Genomic DNA, 13,227 nt, shown 5'->3' with positions numbered 1-13,227 from the left:
ATAAATCTAAAAATAAAAGTCATTTATTCCTTCTCTGTTGAAACCAGACTTCAGGAGGTCGTTAGTTAAATTTTTACATAAAACTTCATTGTACTGTATATTTTTTAAAAATCATAATCATTTAAAATAATATAGTATAGTATTATGTTGCGTTAAATATCGCACTGTCAGTGTTAATATCAGACGATGTGACAATAGCAGAACATTTTGCAATCATTTCCGATTCCATTTTTGGCCGTGAGTGACCTTGACCTGAGGTTAAATATCATTTAATCAACGAGACCAAACGATCATTATGAGATAATTGGTTAAGAGTAAACCAGTTAAAGAAATACAATCATAATGCATAAATACAGTTGTGTAGTGATTGTAATAATACTTTTTTGATACAGTTATTAGGATTTGACTTTTAAAATAATTTTAATATTCTAATATGTATGATAAAAGAAAAAAAAATTATCAGGTTCAGAATATCGCAAACGAAAATCGGAAAAAGAACGCGTTATTCAGAAACAAAGCAGGGCTTTGCATAAATATTTAAAAACTGAACCAGCAAATGTAGTACAAGAGAAAATAAGCGAAAGGACCGAAACCAAAAATTCTGAGCTCATAGCAAGTACTTCTATTGCGATTCCAGTAATGTGGATATTAGTAACAATGAGGGCGGAAAAATAGGGAGGAAGAGGTGGCAAAATTCCTGGAGTCGACCTTGATAGTGAATGACGAAATCTGAAAAATAGACTGGATGCAAATCGCGTCCGCAGACTTTGCTGATAACACTATATATACTAATGTTAAATTTTCATTTAACAAAGTATATAAGAAAAATAAAAACACGCTCGCAAACCCGATAAAAATCAAGGATAACAGAAAACATTAAAAGATATACAAAGAAAAATGCCGTATGGAAGCAACCTGAGAGGTCGCCTAATAATACAGTTTTATACAAAAGAAAACGGAATTACCCAACAACACAGATTAGAACCACAAAAAAAAAAAAAACATATTTCAGAAACAAATTAACAACCGTTTAGAGCGACATAAAGGAAATCTGCCACCTGATCCATTTTTATTAACCAGGTGCCGGGATCACGATCCAGTGCCTAGCATTTTTGTGTTCAGACTACACGCAAAGCAAAATACGAACAGTTTTTGCATACATACTAACTTTTTCTCCTGTCTTTTCTTTTTCTGGTAAAGAATAGCAAGAAAGTTAAAAGAAATTTGAAGTTTAAGATTTCTGAATGCCTCTCAAGCAGTTTAAGTTACAAGCTGGGCTGTTGTAGTAGAAAAAAAATCTTAAAATAAAGTTAGGGTTAAAAATATCTCTGCTTGCTCCCTTTGGGAATAAAAGGTATTGAATTTATTGTATCTTTTTTATTGATAAAAGTGTAGAGCAACAAGAAGGCGAATATTATCTGTCAGTGTTACAGGAAGTATGAAAGTACTTTCGGAAGAGAAAGTCTTGGTTCATTAACATTATCATAGAGGGCTGAAGATGGAGCTGCCTACCCGATGTCTTTAAAAGTTAGTTAGGACTAAATGCTCTCTGCCAACTTGGTCTGGACAACATAAAAGGCATTAGAGGATTTTTATTTATTTATTGAATTTTATAGTTAAAAGCAACTTTTTACTTGTTTTGCTAATCTCCTTTACCATTCTCTATAAGTGATCATACTTTCGATTAGTTTTACTTGCATGCTCTCGAATGATAGCACTGAGTTCCTTTTTATATAAATAAAGAAAAAATAATAATGCAAGTTAAGAGTTCTGCTTACTTCATTTTTTATATAAAAAAGGAAATAGGTAGAGCTCGTAACTATAAATAAATACAATTAATCTACAAATGTATTTTATTCCTCGAAGTACTAGGTGACCTTTTGGAAACTGTTAGGCAGGTTTCCACCCTTAGTCATCCCCAATAGTTGAATTCAAGTTTCAGACAATTGCTACCTCAGAGCCTTCTTTATACGTTTCCCCGAAATAGAGTTCTTCTGTTGAAATTTTCTTAGTTGCTGAGTTAAAAATCCGGGTTCTCAACAGGGAAACTCTCTTTGGAGTTACTTTTACTGAGTGAGAATAGGAGATATTTTCTAGTATACTATATCAGAAATCAGAAACTACTTCTGATATATGCTAAAGGAGAAATTCTATTCTTAGATGTTAAGCCACTTATGACAGTGTTAACAAGAAGGCACTTTATGCTCATGATCATATTAAAATTAGACTTTTTAAGTTCACAATTACATACGAATGGTGCTTAGTAAAGATCCAGTCGGATCTTTCTGATCAGTTTCAATTTTAAAAACGGAGTAAGGCAAGAGGCGCTCCTTGCTTATTTAATATGGTACTAGAAACCGTTGTAAGAGATTCCAGAATTCAAAACAGTGGTGCAATATTTCATAAATCCATCCAATTATATGCTTATACAAATGACGTTGATATCATTGGTCCTCCACCTTTCTATGAAGGATGCATTTCTCACTAAAAGCAAAAAAAGGAGACTGAGTTCGTTGTTTTCATCAGCGTGTTACATGTCATTACTGTCAGAAAGCCTCTCCCTATTTTCACACTTGTTTAACACGGGCGTCTTCATGTAGGTCTCTGCTAGTAACTCATTATTTTTCTACTTATTCTCTCTCTGGGAATCCGACTGTAATAAGGCCCACTCATCTCATCCTTCATACTGGCTTTATGTCAGTTCAGTTCAACTGGTTGGCTTTGTAAACGTTTTTCTTTCTTTGACTGGCTCCGGTCTTAGGCGATCTCCAACGTGGGCAAGTTGGCTTTATTGCTCCCAGGAACTCGGTTTTTAATTCTGCAACTCAAGAAAATACTGCAAAATCACTGTATCATACAATAATGTATTCCGTTCGGGTAAGGAACCACGAGATGGCTACAGTTGCCTGCCATAATCTCTTAGCTTCAACTATTTCTAATTGGCTAAGGGTGAAGACTGACTGCTTCTCAGTCTCCAAACAATAGATTGTGCTAAAATGACATCGCCTATTCGCTCTGGGAATTAAAAAGCGTTAGCGGATTTATTTATTTATTTCAGTTCTCATTTTCTTTCTTTTCTTTTCTTTTTTGTCAAACAAGTTTGAGAACCATGTGTCAGTGCAACCAATATAATGGAATATATCAACTTCTTTTTTAAGAGAAATGAGAAAATCATTCTTAATCCACTAGCCCAATCTCAATAGACAATTATTCATTGGAGAACATGAATGCTTCACATATTTTGAGTCAGGTAGAAACAGATAGCATAATTATAAAGTAGGACGAATATCAGTTGCTGATCAGTATTACTATGAGCTGTCAGGGTATCTTAGAAGGCCATTATCGGGAGCTACTAAAACTATGTTATATATTATTATAAAGGGTGTTTCAAAATTCCACATACCAGCTTTGAGGGGAGGTAGAGAACATCAAAATCAACCTTATTCACATAGGAAGACATGACCGGAAACGCCACCCGAAAGTGATAGGTGGCGCAGTTCGCCAGCGCTCCAGGTGAGCAATTGGGGCTCCCTCATTCAAGCTCTCGACATCGTACGAAGAACATGCGTTGTTTTACGAACGCTGAGATGGCGGACATGCACCTCGTTTACCATATTATGTATCCAACTACCACTGAACTGTTCAGTTACGCCAAATAAAGTTTTTTACACTACTTACTGCCTTGTGTTATTTCTGTATCTTTGTGTAAGTACCTTCCGGTGGCGTTTCCGGTCATACTTTCCTGTGTGAATATGGTTGATTTTGATGTTCTCTATCTCTCCCCAAAGTTTGTATGTGGAATTTTGAATCACCCTGTATAAGTTTTTATGGTCCGTCATTTATTTAGACCGCTCAAACATGGGACACTACTAAAGCAGATGAGAGAGAGACAAAAAGGAAAGTTTGACAGGAAATTTCCTGAGAAGGATTTATGCTTGTCGAATGTGGTGAATAAGAGGAAGATGCTATATGAAGGAAATTATACGATACTTAATTAGACATGGTACATTATACACATTAGTTTGTTGATATAAAACTAGAATTATAGGCTGTTAAATGTTGGGTAGTATTTATATTTATATTTGTTTAAGTTAGGAGTGTTCTGTAAAATATATGAAGATTTCAGAAATAACGTTACTTTTGAAGCGAAGTGTTTTTAGGTAACTTTTTTTCTTTGTATGGCCTTTCATACTTTTCCGTGAGATCAGATATGCTTCATAATGAAACAACATATGGCTTCGCATTGTCATGCAAAATGTGCATTCGACCTGAGTCAGATTCTCCCCCATTTTGTTTTTTAAGACTTATTCATAGAAAAAGACGACTAGCCATAGCAGAGAACATTTTACTTAGCTGAAACTATTATTCATTCCCTGTGCATGCGCACTGTGCAAACGTTTAAAATAACGTTCATGTATCAGTCCCACATAAGAAAGATTACAAAACTTCTAATACATTGAGGAAGGCCCTCCAAAAATAACAGAGGTAGATGTAATAATGAAAGAGGAGGAAGAAAAGTTTGATTCAATAAGTCTTGAAGCTCGATAGTAAATAGATGTTGACTTACCACTGCTTGTACTCTTTAGGTCTGAAGAAGGTGAGATAAAGAAGCGACCGCTTTTAGAGGCATTTTCACGTACATAAGGCAGAAACTAACGTCTGTAAGAGAGCCGTTAGAGTGAATTTGCGAGAGTGCCAAGTCTCAATGGAATTATTTGAAAACGGCATTGAATATGAAGTGAATGCTATTATTCTTAGACCAAAAGAATACAATATGAAAACTTTTTTAATCACATCCCATAAGTCATCCATTTCATGAAGCGTTTTCTCTAAACGACACTTACGAAAACAGTATTATAGCTGGCTTCTATGTGACTTACCATGTTGTTAATCACCAATCAGTTGATTCGTGGATTGCACCAACTAATTGATATCCAACTCTTTTAGAGGTGTAAAATGAGTAACGAAGTTTTGTTCCGCACGAATTGACACAACAGAAATCATAAATAATTTCATCATGCTACATTTATGTTGTGTAGATCATCTTTGTTTCTAAATCAATGCATTTTATATGTATTTATTTTCACTAGGGGTATTTCAGTATTCCAAGTTTGTATAAGTGATAATATGCTTAATGCATAAACATTTATGCTTTGAGTATGAGTATTATCTTCCAGATATCATCTCGTATAGTGATTTTCATTAGGTCCATAGAGTATTTCTGTTTTATAGTATAATTTTAGGGCTCCTTTCTTAGAGTACTCTAGTTTGCAAGATCTATGTTTTGAATTTGGAAGTTTATTTTGCATTTGGTTAGACTATAATAAATTTAGTTTAATCCTTTATCCAATTGTAAGCAAACAAAGTTTGCGCCTGAAAATATCTTCAGGACTGGAGTAAGGTGGTACATCCGTAGGCAACTCGTAGCAAAGGTGGACCAAGCCTTCATCACTCCTTGTCTCAGTATCTCCCACAATGCAAAGCACATTTCCTTGCGGACATGTATGATGCTATGCATCAAGGAAGTGCCACTACCCAGACCGGTTTCGACCTTTATTGAGGTCTCGTCAGTGGGACGCAGACCCAGAAGTGGTGACACTAAGGCAGAAGCAATGGAGAGGTCATATTTACCTATATGAGTTCATTAGCAAATATGTTAATTCCTTTCGCATCTACATACCTTTTTGAAACAGCATTTTCATCGTTATTGATAATTAAAAATAAACATAGGTCCTGTTTATCAATGGAAGAATTGGAAACAAATCTAAGAATAGCCATTTTAAATATTTCATTGACTTTTGTGTAACAGTATTGAAACACATCCATCACATTAAATTGTTATTAAACTTCTTTTATGTTTTTAATTCTTTCTTTATTACTAATCGTCTTACGTTTCATGTGTTTGTGTACAATATGCAAATATACAATAACAATATATCTATCTATATTAACATCTGAGATAATGTGCCATGTCAAATGTGTATGTAAGATGCTAAAAATGTAATATTTGCATTTGATTTTTGCAATATTCGCTGCATATGTTTTTGGATATAAATTATAAATTAGTATTGAACATAAATACAATAAATATTATAATAATATATGTCTCAATTACTATTTTTTTTCGAGGGGGGGGGGCCGTGAAATATTTTAATTTTTATAAAAGGGGCCCTGACATTCAGAAGTTTGGGAAGCACTGTTCTGGAGGACATGTATGATAAAAAAAAATAAGCCTTTGACTCTCTATTTCAATAATACATGATGGTTTATTTATTTTCAGTTACAATCTAGAAATTATTGAAACAAAGAAATATAAAGAATAAAAATTTTTGTTACCTTTTGTTACAAAATAACGCAAACATCGATAATGAAAAAAAATAAAACTAAACAAATGCATTTAACGTTAATTAATCAGAATCTTCAATAGTTAGATTTACAGAACTGTCATAACAGCCATTGCAAACAATATTGCTATGCTGAAAGCATAATACTTTTTACAATGCTTGCAAAAATGTTTCGATAAGCGACTCGTTTTGGATGCATAGCACATAAGACGTCTTTTTCTGTTTGTCGAGGGAGCCGTATATATGTCGTCATTAGAATTTCCTTCAAATTGTGTCTGAAACTGTAGAGATTTCTGAACGCCTTTTTAATTGTTCTGAACACTAACTGCATTACTAATGAATATTCTGCGCCGTATTTTCACATTGTTGTTCAGCATATGAACAATCTGAGCATTTATATTTATATTTATGAGCTATACTGATATCGGAGCTCGCGGTATCTCTCAGATACAATTTACTGTCAAATATCACAAACCTTTACAAAAAAACGTGTTCAACCAAACTGATAGCAAAAAAAAAAAAAAAAACAGTGCGGAATATCACTCGTAACATATACACGCGCAGCTAGTCATGACTTTCAGCCTATACAATAAAATATCTATGTCAATTAACAAGTATCTGTTAGATCTGCCGGGACCTCCGCAGGGTCAAATATCACAAATCTTTGCATAACACGTATTAAACCAAACTGACAGCAACAAAAGTGCGAAATAGAACTCGTAATATACTCACGCGCAGTTACTCATGACCTTCAACCTATACAATAGATAGGTTAAAGAATATTCATGTGAACAATTAGCATCTTTCTGTCAGATCAGATGCGAGCGCCCCCAGTGTTAAGATCTTATTTTATTCTGATCCTAGTTCTAACAAGGTAGTTGAGCATAAAGAAGTAAAAACTTGAACTTTGGTGAGTTTCCTGTTTACAGGATGGCGCGTGTCTGAGTTTGTTTATTCTTGTTCAAATTGGCATTTGCTCTAAACATATTTAAGAAAAGTTGCTGCAGTTATTAACTTTATTCTATATTCTGCTGTTACGGTGTACGCACTCTATCGTATCACTAATCCAAAAGGTATCAACTGTAAGATTTTGTAATTAGGCATAGGACAGTAAAATGCAGTGCATCAGTAATAACAAGGACAAAAAATAAATTTGAATTTGAACTAAGATCTAAGGTAAGTTATTCATTCTTTTCTCGTACATTTAAAGGAATATATTTTTCTTATTTTTTAATTTGTTAAACTGTCATGAAAAAATTAAATTTTCACGCTTTTAGATATTTCGCCAAAGAAATTAATATATATATATATATATATATATATATATATATATATATATAATTCGACATTTTCTTTTAATATTAATTTTTATTTAGTAAATTTATACATGGAATACTCATTGTAAAAATTGTGTTTTGTACTAAGTTTTTTTTTTTATTAATATTATAAAAAAATATACATAATTTCGAATTTTAACCCTTTCTGACCTGAATTTTTTTTTTCCAAGTGAAAAAATTTTTCTTTCTATTTATTTTGTCTTTAGGTCTAAAAAAGCAACAGTATCAAGTATTTTTCTGAAAAATACATTTCAGGATAGGAATTCTGAAATGATTCGAAATCATTCGCCACGTAATATGAGCTATGAAAGCTAAGAAAGTTAGTGATTCCAATTGGAATCACTAGGGCAGAAAGGGTTAATAACAAAATGTATTGGAGTTGAATATTTTTTCTTTAATTAGGTGTCCCAAGAGGAAAAGAAAAAGAAACTTTCCTGGTTATCAAAATTTAATAAATAAAAGAAAACGGAAAGAATAAAGAGAGAAAAATGCTTCCAGAATTACTCGGTACTTCGCTAAAAAAGTAACGATGAATGACTCGGACCCAGTTCCTGTTTGCAGTAAGGATATTTTTGATACACTCAGTCAGTCGGAAAAGAATTCCAGTGAAGATAGTGAACATGCTGAAGAAACTGTCGCTCATCTGGCGCCCAAAGACAATACAGAAGAAACAATAAGTGAAGATACTGAAGACATTTTCGCTAATTCGGAACGTGAAGAAGCTACTACAATAAGTGTGTTTAATTTTAATGATCCCGGACTTTGGCTGGAAACAATTTCTCATACAACAAGGCAAGCCATTTTAGAAACGAGTCCTAAGCAAATTAAAGATTTTAATTTTCCACGCGATTCTTACGAACGAAAATTTTCACATACATATTATAAAAGGCATTTAAAAAATGGCGAAGAGTACAATAGAAATTGGTTAATTTATTCAGTTTCAAAAAACGCAGTTTATTGCTTTTGCTGCAAACTTTTCGAACTTTACAATTCCGAGCATAATCAATTTATTCTGGGATTTAATGATTGGCAACATCTTGCCAATCATTATTATCATGAGAAAAATTTATATCATTTGAACAATTACAAAAAATGGACAGAATTGATTACATCCTTAAGAAATAAAACTTGTATTGATCATTTGCAACAAACAGTTTTAGATAATGAAAGGAAACGTTGTTATGAAGTTATCAAAAGAATAATTTTTGTAGTACAGTTTTTAGGCAAACAAAACCTGGCTTGTGGTAAAAGTAATAAACTTTACGATCGCGACAACGGCAATTTTTTAAAATGCATTGAGATGTTAGAAAAGTTTGATCCTTTTATATCGGAACACACGCGACGTGTAGCTAATGATCCTGACTTTAAAAATATGCCCTCCTATTTAGGAGATAAAATTCAAAATGAAATACTCACTTTATTGGCATCAAATATTAAAAATAATATTATTAACCTGTGTCAACAGAACAAATATTTTTCAATTATTATTGATTATACTCCGGACATATCACATACTGAACAAATAAGTGTGATAGTCAGATTCGTTCATTTCAATTCAGGATATAAAAGTGTTGAAATACATGAAATTTTTTAGCATTCTATTCAATTTTACATGCTGCAGGAGCTGGATTGACAATATTTCTTACTGATTTACTGAAAAAATTAAATTTAGACATAAATAACTTAAGAGATCAGGGCTATGATAATGGCTCTAATATGCGCGGCAAAAATATAGGTTTACAGAAAAGAATTTTAGATTTAAATCCCCGTGCATTTTATGTCCCATGTTCGAATCATAATCTAAACCTGATAGCTAATGACGCGGCGAATATCAATCATGAAACTATTGGTTTCTTTAATATAGTATAAGAGTTATATATTTTTTTTTACTCTTCTGTTTACGATGGAATATTTTAACTACTCATGTAACTGATTTAACCTTAAAGCCATTATCTGAAACACGGTGGTCGAGCTGAATTGATGCCATAAAACCTCTTTATAAATATTTACCCGAAGTGTATGATGCTTCATTTGAAATTTGCAATGACTCTTCAAAACTGGACGAACAATCCATATATCAGGCAAAATGTCTAGGTGAAAAAATTGCTACATTTTCATTTATTTGTTGTATTAGAGTTTCGTATGATATGTTAAGTCAAGTGAATTTTGTCAGCAAAATACTGCAGCCTTCATCTATGAATCTCCAACTTGCTTTAGATGCATTGAATGATCGAAATCAATTTTTAAATGATTATAGGTCTGATGAAACTTTCAAAGAAATTGTAGAAGGCTCAAAATTAATTTCAGCGAAATTTGACGCAGAATCTGTATTTTGTAGTAGTGGACCAGTAAGGCGACGTAAAATAAAAGACAACAAATTTGATTACGAACATGAAAGTGAAAATATAGAAGATCATGAAATTTCATTTTAAAGTAATTTTTTTTCTCTGCATAATAGATCAAACATTAGAATCTTTGCAGGAAAGATTTACTTTATTAAAAGAACATACGAATTCATTTCAGTTTTTGTATTTGTTAAGTACTTCAGAAAATAAAGAATATTTATTATCTTGTAAAAAGTTACGAAAAAATTAACACATGAGAATCATTCAGACAATGACGCAGACGATTTATGCGAAGAAATTTTACACTGTCCACCATTTATTTCTAATTTTAAAAACGACATGTATCAGATAATTCAGTATATTTATTCAAACGACTTAATCACAGTTTATCCAAACTTTCCAATTGCTCTTTGATTCTTTTGTCATGACCGGTATCTGTAGCATCTGCGGAGCGATTCTTTTCTAAACTTAAAATTATTAAAAACTACTTGAACTTTTCTAGTTTTCATTAATGAAAACTAGAAAAGTTCAATTCACTAAGAGATTTTTCTTTCTGTTTAAACATTAAACATTAATGTTTAAACATTATTAGGTAAATATATTTATTTACGTAATAATGTTTAATTTGTTCCTATTTATATACTTGTAAGTTTCTCTGTTTCTTATTTATACCTATACAAAGTACAAATGACAGTGATTCTTGCCAAATAAAATATAGTTAGTTTAATTTTGTACCAAAAAATATTTAATATTTTTGTTTTTATAAAACTGTACGTTTATCTGTTAATTTACGTAAAACTATATAAGGTACAATTCTCAAATGATTTTCTTGCCAAATAACATAAATTGCTTTATTTTTTTCCAAATTATTTTTGCTGTTTTTGTTTCTGTATTCTTCTTGCATGTTTATTGTTTTTTATACATTCTTTTGTAATTTCTGCTTTTTGTTCAATAAACTTATAATTAATATATTTCGTATTTAATTTTTTCTCACTGATACGTTTTTATAAAGTGATTTTTTATTGGTGCGAGGGGTATAGGGGCGCCAACTAAAGTTTTGCACACAGGCGCCGGACATTACTGGCGCGCCCCTGTGTACCACCTTGCCCCAGTCCTGAAGATATTTTCAGGCGCAAACTTTGTCTGCTTACACTTGGATAAAGGATTAAACTAAATTTATCTACGTTTTGAAATGGTAGTTTAACATAACTGGAATAGAAAGGTTCCAGATATGTTAAACTACTATTTCAAAACATGTCAGTAATATTGGTTGTTAACACTTTAATTTATGTGATGTCGTTGCAGTGCAAATAAAGCTGGTATTATCTCTCTGTTCTATTTATTATTTACATATCATTTTATATTGTAGTGATATTAATCTATTTAGCGTACACTCTGCCCAAGAATACATATATTGGTATATGGTATCTTAAAATGCTCTTACATGTATTCCTTTATATATACGTGCTTTCGTGCAGGAAGCATTTTAGTCGATATAGCTTGCTTGCTATTGTACTTTTGCTTTGTAGGTGATTTATATGGCTAATCCATTTCATGTCAGCATAAAGGTAAATTTCCAGGTGCAGTATTTTTTCAAATTGTGTAATGGTGGTTTTGCAGATGGCTGTGTCTAATATATGAGGGAGAATTGTTGGATTATTATTATGTACGAGGGTGGTCTGAAAGTTCTCGGCCTAACTATGAAATAACGAATTTTTAATTTCAAAATTATTTTTTTATTTTTCAACATAATCTCCCTTAAGACTAATACATTTATTCCAGCGATGTTCCAGCGCCATTATCTCGTCCCTATAGTGGTTCTCAGTAAGATCTGCAAAATACACTTCTACAGCTGCAATCACCTCTTGATTCGAAGAAAAATGCTGACCAGCGAGGAAGAGTTTTAGTTTTGGGAAAAGATAGAGGTCAGAGGGAGCCAAATCTGGGTTATAGGGTGGATGTTCCAACAATTCATAGTGCAGATCCCTTAATTTTCTCATTGCCAAAACACCTTTGTGGGCAGGTGCATTGTCCTGATGAAAGATGATTTTTTCCTTCTGCAAACCGGGTCTTTTCTCACGAATTTTTTCGTCTAGTCTGGTTAAAAGATCGAAATAATATTCCCAGGTTTTTGTTTTACCCTTTTCAAGATAACTAATAAACAAAATGCCTTTAGCATCCCAAAACACCGATGCCATGACCTTGTCTTCTTTGGCGCTGAACAATCGGCTTCTGTCCACTGTGTTGACTGCTGTTTGGATTCTGGTGTGTAATGGTGAATCCAAGTCTCATCCATAGTAATAAATAGACGCAAAAAATCAGTTTTATTCTTGTTAAAACGCTCCAAACACTGTTCAGTGATTTTCATGCGAGTGTGTTTTTGATCTGGGCATCACCCATCTTGCTTAAAACCTTTTCATTTGCAATTCTGTATGCAAAATATATCCTACACGTTCTTCTGAAATGCCTGTAGTCTCAGCAATTCCATGCACTTTGCCTCGCCGGTCATCCAATACCATATCGTGCACTTGATCAATGATTTTTGGTGTTGTTACACTTTTTGGACGTCCTTCACGTGGATCATCTTCAAGGCTGGTACAGCCACGTTTAAACTCAGTATCCCATTTCGTAATTGTAGAAAACGAAGGACAAGAGTGCCAATAAACTATTATGAACTTCGAATGAATTTTTTTGGCATTAAACCTTCTTTTACAAAGAATTTTATTACCTCACGATACTCAATTTTACCCATTTCAGGGATACAGATAACTGCTGTATAAAACAAACTACTTGATAGAATGACTTGCAATTTCACATGAATGCTTATGACAGACGTATACCAACTTAGAAAAAAATATCTTGCTGATAGTGTTGCCATCTCTGGTCGAGGCCGAGAACTTTTCAGACTACCCTCGTACTTATTGTCAACTAGTTGGCCCAGTTTCTGAATATTATTGTTTTCGTCGTATCAGAGATTATGATAAGCCATCTCTGACCGGATTGGTGTCGTACCACATGTTTGCTTGGGAGGTGCTTAAGTCAGTGAATGGATACCAGAGTTGTATCATTTGCATATTGGAAGGTTTTGCCTCTGAGCGGTAACTGATTAATATCATGCATGAAATTTATTGTTTAAGAGAGTAGGCGAGTTCTACAGAAAGAATAACTTTCTGCTGCGCAGGTTATTGGTGACTTCACAGA

This window comes from Typopeltis vanoorti, chromosome 25, assembly GCF_054136105.1.
Source record: "Typopeltis vanoorti isolate ZY-2024b chromosome 25, IOZ_Tvanoo_1.0, whole genome shotgun sequence".
Taxonomy (NCBI): domain Eukaryota; kingdom Metazoa; phylum Arthropoda; class Arachnida; order Uropygi; family Thelyphonidae; genus Typopeltis; species Typopeltis vanoorti.
Note: the sequence above shows the minus strand (reverse complement) of the source record.